Raw genomic sequence first — 12132 nt, 5'->3', positions numbered from 1 at the left:
CCTCAAGTATTGAGGTGTTTTGCGGTTCTGAAGTATCCAACCCAGTTTTCCAAATCCTGCCCATTCTAGTCTTACTATTCTAGTGCTTTCCGCACCTTGGTTCTCTTTGTCAAGTTTTAGAACTTGGCCTAGGTAGATATATTCCTAGACTTGTTCTATATCACTGCGATTTACAGTTGGGTATACGTCTGGGTCGTCTGTTTTCATTGTTTTTGTTTTTGCCATTTTTTGGTCAACGTATTGGGAGCTGTTTGCGAATTCTCCCATCGTAATTTGTAATTCCTCGAATATGCTCGCTATAATCACGATGTCGTCAGCGAGTCTGAGATGGTTTAACTTGTTAAACCACCTCAGCATGACCAATTTGTAATTTTGAATAAGTCTTCTTGGTATAGTATGAATAGTACGAGATAAGTCACCAAATGGACGAAGAAGTATTGGCAGACCAAGAAAAATATGGTGCGACAATTTAATCAATTTAGGAGGCTAATATTGGAGAAGAAACAGGCTTTAAAGTCTACATACACGAATTAAGAAGAAGTCTTCTTGGGCTAGATTAAAAAGCTTTGGAGATATTACGTCGCCTTGTCGACGAACAACTCTCTGGGTATGGAATTTGTATTTTCATCTAGTTGTACTGTCTTAGTTGCGTTTTCATATATATTATGTATTAGTTGCCTATATCTCCAATATATTCTACAATTATTAATAGCTTGTTCTATGGTCCATATCTCGATAGTATCAAATGCCTTTTCATAGTGTACGAAAGCAAGAAATACGGTACTCATTTGTCTTCTCATTGTCAGCAGATGGTCTGATGTACTATTGCCTTTGCGAAAGCTAGCCTATTCAAGGGGTTGGTAATTATCAATTTTGTGAGTCAACCGATTAATTGTTAATAACTCTCATAAACAGTTGATATTTAATTTTGGTTGGTTGGTTGGTTTTTATCAATAAATATACTTGACTAAGCAACTATATAGCTCTGTAGGTCACATTTGTCCCCTTATTGTGTAAGATTGTTACTAGATTCTTGTTCCAGTCTTTAGGGATTTTGCTCTTATGGAGACAACTATTAATTAAATAGCGCTGTTAGTTAGAAACATCTATTAAATAGCTCTTACGTCATATAGGATTAGCCTGGGCAGCGTTTGGAAAATTTAATTATGTATTTAAATCGGATCTACCCATATGCATCAAAAGGAAAATCTTTGACCAATGTATGTTACCTGTACTCATGGAGCGGAAACATTAACCCTCATAAAAAAGGTAGTGAACAAGATTCGAGTGACTCAGAGGGCTATGGAGCGTCAGATGTTGGCAAGTGTGCCATTGTTTCCTGGAATTATTTGTTAGCTCTTTCTATTTAAAATCCCTCTATATTTGTTAGTACTTCTGATCCTAAGATTTTTATTTTTCTTTTGACATTCTCCTTTGTTGAGATTCTCCATTCAATAGTTTGCTTTGCGAGCTGTACAAGGTTTTGGTAGAAGTATTTGTTATTTTATATTTGTCCTTCTCTTCGTTATTATTCGTCTGTTAGTCCTATCTATTTCTGGTCGAAGTTCCGCAATATATAACAAAAACTCACGAGTTTTCCAATGGAATGCTGCCATTTCTTAGCATTAGGTCTTTTTTAGTCTAACTTTTCGTAAGATTATTACGAATACCTAGCCAACCTTGATATTTTATTAAAATTCTTATAAAGGGTATTATTTCATCAAGATAAAACATAGGATAACTCATTAAAAAAATTAAATATATCTTAATATTTTTTTATTTACAAATTATGTATCATATTTGTATATTAATATAAACAATTCTGTCATTATTGTTAACATTTGGTATAGTTATTAATTTAGATATAAACGTTTTCTTAACAAACATTTACAATAAGAAAAAAACTCAGTCACTGAAATGCCCCCAATGGTTATCAGTAAAATAAAAGTAAAATAGAGAGAGTATCATAAATGTCCTATTTTGATTAAGTATTGGAACATTTTTAATTTCACAATGCTCACGAATTTGTCATTATGTTCTTTAATACATGACAGAAATTCGGTTTTCTGTGAAATTTTACACATTCCGATTTGTCGACATTCTGAACACCCTCAGAAAGTAATCTGTTCCATTTTAAGGATACTTTATATATTTGTATTCGTAATTCAAATTCGATTTATGATAGCAATAGAACAGATGTAAAAATCTTGTTTTAAAATTTCATTTATAAAGTTACAAATTCATTCACAGTTTCACAAATATAATGAAAAGCTATTCAAAATAATAGATAAGCCTTCACATGGGGCTGTAAGTACACAAAAGTACTCACTATCAAAAGTTCAGATAATTTGGTTTGATGAATATCAGGTAAGTTAATAAAATTTTATGTAGTAGTTTACCATGATAAAGAAAATAAAGAAGGCCTTTAGCTTCTATAAGAGTAAGACTAAGACTGTATGGGAGAGAAACTTGGAGCTGTCCAAAGAGGAGTGTGCATCAGCTACGAAGATAGGAAAAAATAACTGTGTTTTAAGGTTGAGGAGACGTAGAAAATATATCAATCGTCAACGGTGTAAGGAAGAAATATTAAGTGTGAAAATAGTGCAGGTAATGAACACAAGTACAAAAACAAATTGGTGTATTGAAAGACTAAAACATATGATAAAACATCAAACGATGTAGCAAGAGACTTTTTAACAAATTCTAACACTAAGAATTGCGTATATTTCAATAAAAGTCACACTTTTACAAGTTTACAAACAAAATTTAAGGCAATATGTTTGCAGATAAAAATATTTTTCACATTAGAAATACAGAGAATACAAAATATGGAACATTTGACGACGAAACCATCATAATTACTAACAACGACTCCAACAGAACATTCACACCTACAGACATATTTTAAAGAACTCAAAAAACCATAACAACTTACAATGTTAGAAATTTGACTCAATAAGTCAATAATAAAATATAAAAAACTAAAGCATCAACTTCTTCAGCAAAAACGTAATTTCTAGACACTAAAGAAACTAACCATTTATGCGTGCAAATATTTTGTAGACTCCTCCTTTGTGAGACCTCACAATCTGTTTGTTAATTGAAAATTAACAATATAACATAAAACTAACAATACAATATAACATAAAAACTCAAGTTAAACAAACGAAAAAATTGAAATTGGTATTAACACAGGAAAATTTTCTTTGTTAAATTGCAAAAAGCACTACTTGGGCTTAAAACAAAGAGTGAAAAGAGATTAAAAAGAAAAAAACTTATGTAAATCCAAGTAACTAAATGATGCACAAGGACTCTGAAGAAATGAAAGCTTTGCTATAAAAATATGTAGAATTACTAGCTTAAATGTAACCAAACTTGGTATAAAAAAAGAATATGAGTAGAAAGCGTCTTCCTAGGTCTTAAACTATTAATGATAACATTTTCGACGCAGGTTGTATATTAAATACTGTAATACTTTTCTATATACTTACTTATCCATTCTAAAATTAATAATTGGCAAGAGGAAAACGCTATAAAGTATCCGAATTGGAACAAACTATATATATAGGAATGCAGTCATTTGAGCTCTTCAAGACAAAAATTTGGAATGGCATTTACTTACCAATATAAAAATACACAGTGTAAAAAACGAAACTTATAAAAAAAGGTTAGTAAATTAAATATTATTCAAAAAAACTTATAGTAAAGCAGGGTTAACTAACTTTCAATGTTTGTTCTGTAAAAAAAGACTAAATATAATGCATTTTAATAAGAAAATGCAGATTTAGAAATTGAATACGAGTAGACATTACACAAATGCAATGAGTTCAAAAAAACTGTACAATCCATTAAGTGGTCGTTTGCACCATAACATAACTTTTAGTAGAAATTATGGTCCAAACGACGTGCGATTGCAATTTGTGTCTTGCTTACAATTAAAAATATTTAAAAAAGTGACTAAAGTTTCCTTTTTATAAAAGCAACGAAAATATGTAAAAAAAAAGTGATACAATCTAATAAACAATATTAATATTAAATTTACATTAATCTCATAGAGAACATATTTCAAGAATTTCAAACCTATAAAAAAGTGTCTATAATGAGGCTGATCTTTCAACGACTGTTCAAAATACGAAACAATCACATATACAGTAATAATAAAAGTGTAGAAAAAGATATTTTTGATATATACTGAGTGTTACTTCCAAATTTTTTGTCCAAGAACACTACAAATTGTTATTACCAACGAATATTGCTTTGATTTTAAATATTGTTGAATAAAAAAGTGACAAAATGAGTATTGCGCATAACAACAATTTTTCATACACCTTTTAAATATACAGTATGACTCAACAGTAACAAATTCATCTTTACAGTTAAGACACCCTGTAGATCACGACAAAACAATCATACTCTAATTCTTAAAAAATCCAACAATAACAATAATAATAATTATCAGCCTAATTGGCACAAGAATGTCTTTAGTTGGTTGATTTGAAAGTACAATAAGTGCAGTCTATTGTTGCGTTTTCCATATTTTGCATCACAATTGATTGCCTATTGTTCAGTGTAAACAACATTAAAGTTTACAAGATATTCTGCACTACTTACAAAAACTGCACGATTTGGCACTGCCTGTTTAATTGGCCTTTATATTGAACAGAGATTTACCTAAATATATTTTTCGTTTAGCTTTAGAAACTCAGAATTTAATAGAAAAAAATCCATTTTATTTCTGTTTTGGAAAATGAAGTTAGATATTATAATTATTCTAAGTGAAATTTCATACGTTACAAATAGAAATAAAAAGAATAATAAATATTTGGAAATGAAACATAAAAATCATAAAATTACAATTTTATTAACGTTTTAATTTCAAACTCGAAAGGCGATATTAAAATATACTTTTAAAATAAATGCACCTTATTTAAAATTATATTTTCACACAGTTTCCAATTTATGAATCAAAAAGTCAAAAAATCGAATTACTAAAAATAATCCTCCAAAGCAAAGTACTCGGAAAGCGAGAAATTGTGAGAAGAATAATCATGGTTAATAAAACTGAGCAAACGGTTCTCCACAACAACTAGTCTATTTAAACCACCACTAAAATAATTTTACAAAATTGAGTTGCCAGAAACAAAAACCTTTCGAACTACATAGACAGTAAGTACAGTATACTTTTTAAATGAAAACAATGAAAACACTCGTGATATTTGAATATATTAAAGCAGTAATGATTTAATACAGTCCATCTGCTGGATGTTTGCACAAGCATGACATTATTCGCGAATTAATTTTTATATTACGTATCTTTCCTAGTCACAGAAACTAAATCGATGAACTTAAACCGCCTGTCCATACACAACAGCATACATCGAACAAGGACAGCTATAGGACGATGATCGGTGATTGATTTACCTACACCTACAGTTATTTAAATATGACTAAAACCACGTCAACGGAGTGATATGAAATATTTTTTAAATGATTTTATTTTTAGAGTATGCCTGGTAAACCATGCAATTCTCAAGCACAATTTCTTGGATGACCATTTTTATGTTTTAACAGATAACATATTCGTTTCATTGGGTCAAAAGGTACTGTTTAATCGATATTTTATATAAACGTATGTTGTAAAAAATATTGATGAAAGTAGTTTAAGGAAATTTGGGCTGAATACATTGATATTAAATCAATTTTTCTTATACTCTAAAAAGTATAAGTAATGAATCAAGGGATAAAGAAGTTGTATCTATTAACAAAACATCTGTTAGCATTTTTTTTAATTGGGATTTAAATACGAAAATGACAATAATCGACGAGCATTAATTGAGAGTACTAGTGTGCATCCCACAGACCTTGTTTTGTTGGACGAAACGTGGATTTATTCAAGGGGAAATAAAACAATTTCCTGGCAAGACAACAGTGTTAAAAGTGTACGTAAACCAGAAAGGTATGATGGTAAACGTTTTATAATTATTGCTAATAACTGCTAATTATCTTAGGTATTCTAATAGGGCACTGTCGCCTCAAATGGAATATCAATAAAATCCGATTGACAGAAAGTGGATTGCAGATTCTGTGCAATTGCCCAGGGTTGGATACGATATGGCTCAAATCATTTGAGCATTATCAATTCGAGACCTACGATTTCGTAGAAGTGTCACCAAAGGCCATAATAGATTTTGTTGAAAGTAAAGGACAACTTTAATCTAGGGACGGTCGAGTGCAAGGGTGCTCAAGTGCCTACTCATATTAAACCTTACAGAAAAAGAAAGAGAGAGTTATAAAGAGATAAAATCCTAAGGAGATCTGATAGGTGTTCGGTTTCGCCTTAGTAGACGACATATAAAATAACGCGTCATTACCGGAAACAGTTGAATGGAGGCAACTATTTGATGCAATTGGGAGTATATATTATATAAAAATGAAAATGTATCATGCTTGGCTTGTTTTAATCACAACAAAAGTTATTTTTGCGTTGTTACATTATAATAGATGAAACACGAATTTAGTACTACACACACGAAACGGACTTTATATCTAAAGAAGACGAAAACAGTGCAATCGGCGAGAAGAGTTAGAGTTTTGAGATGCGAAAGACATTGTGCTGATTGACTATTTTAGCATAAGAGGAAAATACTACTCCCAACTGCCAATTAAATTGGATAAAAGCATAGGTGAAAGTAAAACCACCTTAAAAACAACCTATTTCCATCAGGATAATGCATCTGTCTGCATGAAGTACTGGAACATACAGCCTATTCCCCAAATTTGGTTCCCTCGGACTCTTACCTATTCTTAAATATTTGAAGATGATTTTCGACCCATCAAGAAAGCATTGAGTGCTATTATGTAGATGACTACATAATAGCACTTCCAAACTACATAGAGGGGATAACGGCACTGGATGACGGGATTATATGAATGACAAATCCAAAGAGCAAAACATCTACATAAATAAATGTATTGCAAACCGTATAGTATATAAAAACATTGATTAAGAACCAAATTCAACACTAAGGAACAAAACGTGAAGTAATATTTGTAAATTGTAAAAATTACCTACTTTGGTCATTATTCCTAATTATTTATTATTTAATTAAATGGTGAAAAATATCTTGTAAAGTACTGGAAGAAGAGTTTTGAAAGTCGATAATAAAATATTTGCAATTTTAATTAAATATATAGTTTAAATATATCGAAAATATAGTATGAAGAGAAACTATCTATGTTTTATAATTTACTGCTTATTGATATGCAGGAAATATATATTTGTAGTTTTGACAATGAAGGCAAAGTATCATATAGAGATTTCTATCAATATAGGAAAATGTGTAGAGGAGGAACTGTTACATCAAAAAGCTAATTGTGAGTCATTTTTAAATTTATTTGTTGCTTTCCTCTGATACGGTCACAGAACAATAAATTATTAAGATTACCGAATAAATAATGATAAATTCAACTATTTTACTACAGGTTCAAGATCAACATATATATGCATCTAATATGTAGTAAGTTGGTGATCCATACAAACGATGTATATTAATTTTATTAAAATTATCTTTGTTGTAACAATTTCTCAATTGGCCTTTAAATAACTTCTATAGGAAAATCAGATTCGGTAGAATTAATATTACCCTGCCTATTATAGTACACATCTTAATATTTTTACATCACAAACTGATTTTTGCAAAGGATATAAACAGGCATTTGACAATTCATATTATGACGTGAACAGTTATCCCGATGATTATTGCGACAAATTCTAATTCATGTTAATTGTTCACCCTATAAACACAATGTAATATTAGAAGTCGTGTATAACCATGTAGAAATAGTTAACGGTTTTACCGGCTACAAAAATAATAACCATGAAAACCCAACATTAAGACTTTTAAAATCATAGGCATTCGGTTTGAAATATCTGTGAAGATCTAGTTTTCAGGTGCGTGTACAGATTCTAGTTATAGTACAGCCAAAAGGTGTTATCTCTTTAAAGTTTAATTGATATACGGTTTTTAATTATTGATTTAGTAAGCAGTAAGTTACACTTGATTTATTTGAGGAGATATTTGCTGGTAGCAATATCGTTAAATGTTAATTTCTGTTTATATTCTCTTTATAGAAGGTTCACCTTATTTTCTTTACTCTTTGGTTTATAATAAACAATTTTCATAAAACAAATAAAAGATTCCAGCTGAATAGAATTGTTAAAAAACCGTTTAAGTAATATAAACAGTTTTCCGTTTAATATTAAAGATATCGGTGAGAGTGAATCCAAACTGTCATTGATGTAGGTGGCGAACCATTGTATTATAACAACATTTTATGGTACTTTGATTGCACTATTACAGTTTGAATTTATTAATTTTGTGTCACGTGGTCAGTAACCGATGTGGTGAAAGGGTAAGAAAATCAAATATAACTACTAACACAGTTCGGCAACCTCGCAGAATTTTAGCTAACATCGTGTAACACTGCGCAACGGCAATCCGTGCGTTTACTGTCGTCTCGTCAAACAAGTTACATAGTACACAATGGCCATTGTAAACGTCCTTTATTCTTTAATATCTTTGGCAATATTAGTATGTAGTTCAACATCCAGCGAATGCAAAGTGGTTTTGTCCTGAATTACAACACGTTGACACTTCGACTTCAAAAATGATTGCATTATACTGAGACATAAATATCTGAAACCGCCAATTGAAGATTTACTGATTACATGATCTAGTGACCATTTTTGTTTTTAATTTTAGATGTATTATCACTAATTATAAAGGATAGTGTTTTTTAACTCGAGAAGAATTATAACGTATTAGTACAGTTTCAAAACAAAAGAAACTGTGCAACATGCAACAATAATGAGAGCAATCAAACTGAAACGGTTCCAGTAATGAATGATAAAATTCGAACTTTAAAACGATTCATGTTGATATGATTGTCGAAACAGTTTTAAATAATTGTGACAACTTAAGAAAACTTACTTACAGGTTAAAGATTGAAACAGATACAGTCAGGATGAAGAATCATCACCTGAATATACATACAGTCAACCTCTTTCCATCCAGTTAGACAACCCATCTTAAGTAGGGAATATGCCATGAAATCATGGGGGTATCATTAGAGAGGCACTGAGATGGAGTATTTTGGAAAACGTTAAATTTTTCAAAGTGTTACATCTCTAAAAAATTAAATGCAACGCCTATGTTTCTCTAAGGTGTTAAATATTTTCCATCGCCAGAAGCATCAACCTCAAAGTTTATATTGTGTTCTATTCAATATTTCAATATTTTATTAACGCCACTGTTTAACGTTACCAATAATTCAAATCACTATTTATAATAAAACTCTACAAAAATATGGAAAGAAATAACACGGATAAATGAATACCCCACCGAAAGCAAAGAGAAGTCGTAACTGCTTGTCAAATTGTATTTGTTCCGATATTTTAATCGTTTTGGCAACATTGTATTTAGTAACTCAAATGGCGGACTAAAATGACGAAAATCATAATTTTTAAACTGCTTTTTAGAAGAAATTATATTCCTAAATTGCCTATAAGGTTCATGTTTTGTAAAAATTGTTTTTCTACTCGTTTTTTGCTAGTGTTTGGTCGACCTAATGACTGTTTCCAAATATCTATTTGATCCTTACATTCCATGGATTGAAAACCATTTCAATTTTTTTAACATCTAAAAACAAATATTATTCCCTACTTTAATTGTCAATTCACTTTAGGAAATGACGTATGTCATATATTAAGGATCTTTTTTGTAAATGTAATATAAATTATATGTTGTGTTTTAAGGGTTATTTCTTACTAAAGTATGTTTAATTAAATATTGCAAAAAGGTTTACTGGTAAAAACTTGTCAGTTGTCACCGTAATTGATTATTTCGAACATTTCCTACCTTTATTACCAAGAGAGCGTTTTGTCATAGTTACGGTAAAATTTTATATATCTTAACTGTCAAATGCCAGTCCTCCAGTTGCTCTAGTGACTCTTTCTACAAAAACTTGTGACAACTCATGATACTGTCAATAATATTTTTTGTAAAAGGAGGTCACATTTTAATATAGATATCTATACAGGATCATTATTCACGTCATGGCTCCTTATACACACTTATAAAACTTTTCCCATGATTTACAAGAACTGTTTGGCACTTGAGGTAAAATATATGTTTTTATTGCTAAACAATCCTACCGAATTATACAAGTCAGATATGGATTTTTCAAACTATTAGGAATGTTTAAAATGTTTTATTTGGCATGTCAGATTTATCAAATATCTCTTAGGGAATAAACCAAAAATTCCTACCAATAATACTATCTTCAAATTTTGCTAAAGAGACTTCCCGAGATAATTGAAGAAAAACACAGGGTATTATAAAAATTTACAAAACCTTGTCAAAAAAATGATGAAAAAATGACTTTTGAAAGAAAAATATCAATAATGCAAAAATAATGAGCAACAAATAATTCAAGCAATCTTTAGTCATGAAAGTAAACGAATATTAACTGTTTTTCAATAGGTTTGTCACCCATAAACCTATGTTTTGTAGACCTTATTTTAGATTGAGATTTAAGAACTTATTTTAGATTGAGACCACTAGAAGCCTTTGAAATGTGGCTTTATAGCAGAATGCTTAGTATATCATGGACACAACACATAACGAATCGAACAGTATTAAATACCATAAACTCATAACAACGATTAAGAAAAAAAATTTAAGGGAAGATAGAAGCCCGAAGTGGAGTAGGCAGAAGCACATTCCATATTTACTAAGAGAATAGGTACAATTACAAACCTCTAAACGTTCCAAAAGTTCCTCAACCAAAATTGTTCGCAGAGTACAATGCACCTTTGGGGTGTGTGAATTTATTACATCAAGCAGTACATAGATTCTCGATTCAATGAAAGAAATGAGGGTGGTAACTGTTTACTAATGCAGCCAACTCTGGCACTGTAAATGCTTTGAAGTTATACTTGCACATCAATAATGTTGATGTGCAAACCTTTCTTATGTTTTCAAGAAACATCATTAAGATATTTCGAATAAACAGTTTATAGCACTGGACTTATTGAATCTAGTCCTACAAGCAGATTGGGGTATGAGAGTGGACATTTCCCAAAAAACCTTTATGAACAGCTGAGATGCAAATATTGTCATTACTGAGATTAATGGATGTGTGCCAAATGCAATGCAACAATGAATGTGAATTTAAATGGAATGTTTTATTAAAGAATCCTAAAATAATTTAGCATTTATATAGGTAGTTACCAATTAATTATTTAGTTGTTTATTTGAATAAAAACATTGTTTCCAAATGAGTACGCCTATACGCTATATATGAGAGAGAGAGACCTAGCTAGACCTTATTATGGCCGAGAGAAGACAAGAAAGGGAAAGGTCAATTAAACGATAGCAAGAAGAATGGAACAACACGGAGGATGTATCGTAGTGGACAAGATGCTGATCCCGAACCTAAGAGATTGGGTGAACTGTGGTCACAAGCGACTGGATTATTTTCTAACTCAGGTGCTCACAGGAAACAGGTGTTTTAGGGCCTACCTCTCTAGGTTGGGAAAGGCGAACACCGAATGCCTATACTGCGGACACCCGGACAGTGTGACACATACGATGTTCGTGTGCAACAGATAGGTAGTAGAAAAGAGTAGAATGGAAAAAGAGACAGGTGTCAATTTTGTGATAGTGAGATAAACGATTGAGGGAACGATTGAGAATAAAGCAGATTGGACTAGTATACTCAACTACATCCGTGCAGTGATCAAGAAGGAAGAATGGGAACAACAGACAGCTGGACTAACGGCAAAGGTAAGAGGGAAAGATGCTGTAAATTGAAAGTATATGAAATACATTTTGATAAGAGCCGAACAAATGAATCAGATTGTAGGGAAGGAGAAAATGACCGGCTGGGAGTAATTCCGTTCTAGGAGCAATGAGGGTCTTCTAAGCGCTCTCTCGAACTGGGTTCCTCTAAAAAAAAACCCCAAGTTTTGGGACAGAAAAAAAGGGAAAACAGGAAATCGTACGAGGAAGCCTTCTAGTTGAAAGTCTGTGAATAAATGAAGGTAAAGCTTTGGAAGTGTTACTCGGGCTT

Source organism: Diabrotica undecimpunctata, chromosome 2, assembly GCF_040954645.1.
Source record: "Diabrotica undecimpunctata isolate CICGRU chromosome 2, icDiaUnde3, whole genome shotgun sequence".
Classification (NCBI taxonomy): Eukaryota; Metazoa; Arthropoda; class Insecta; order Coleoptera; family Chrysomelidae; genus Diabrotica; species Diabrotica undecimpunctata.
This window is presented reverse-complemented; position numbering follows the sequence as displayed.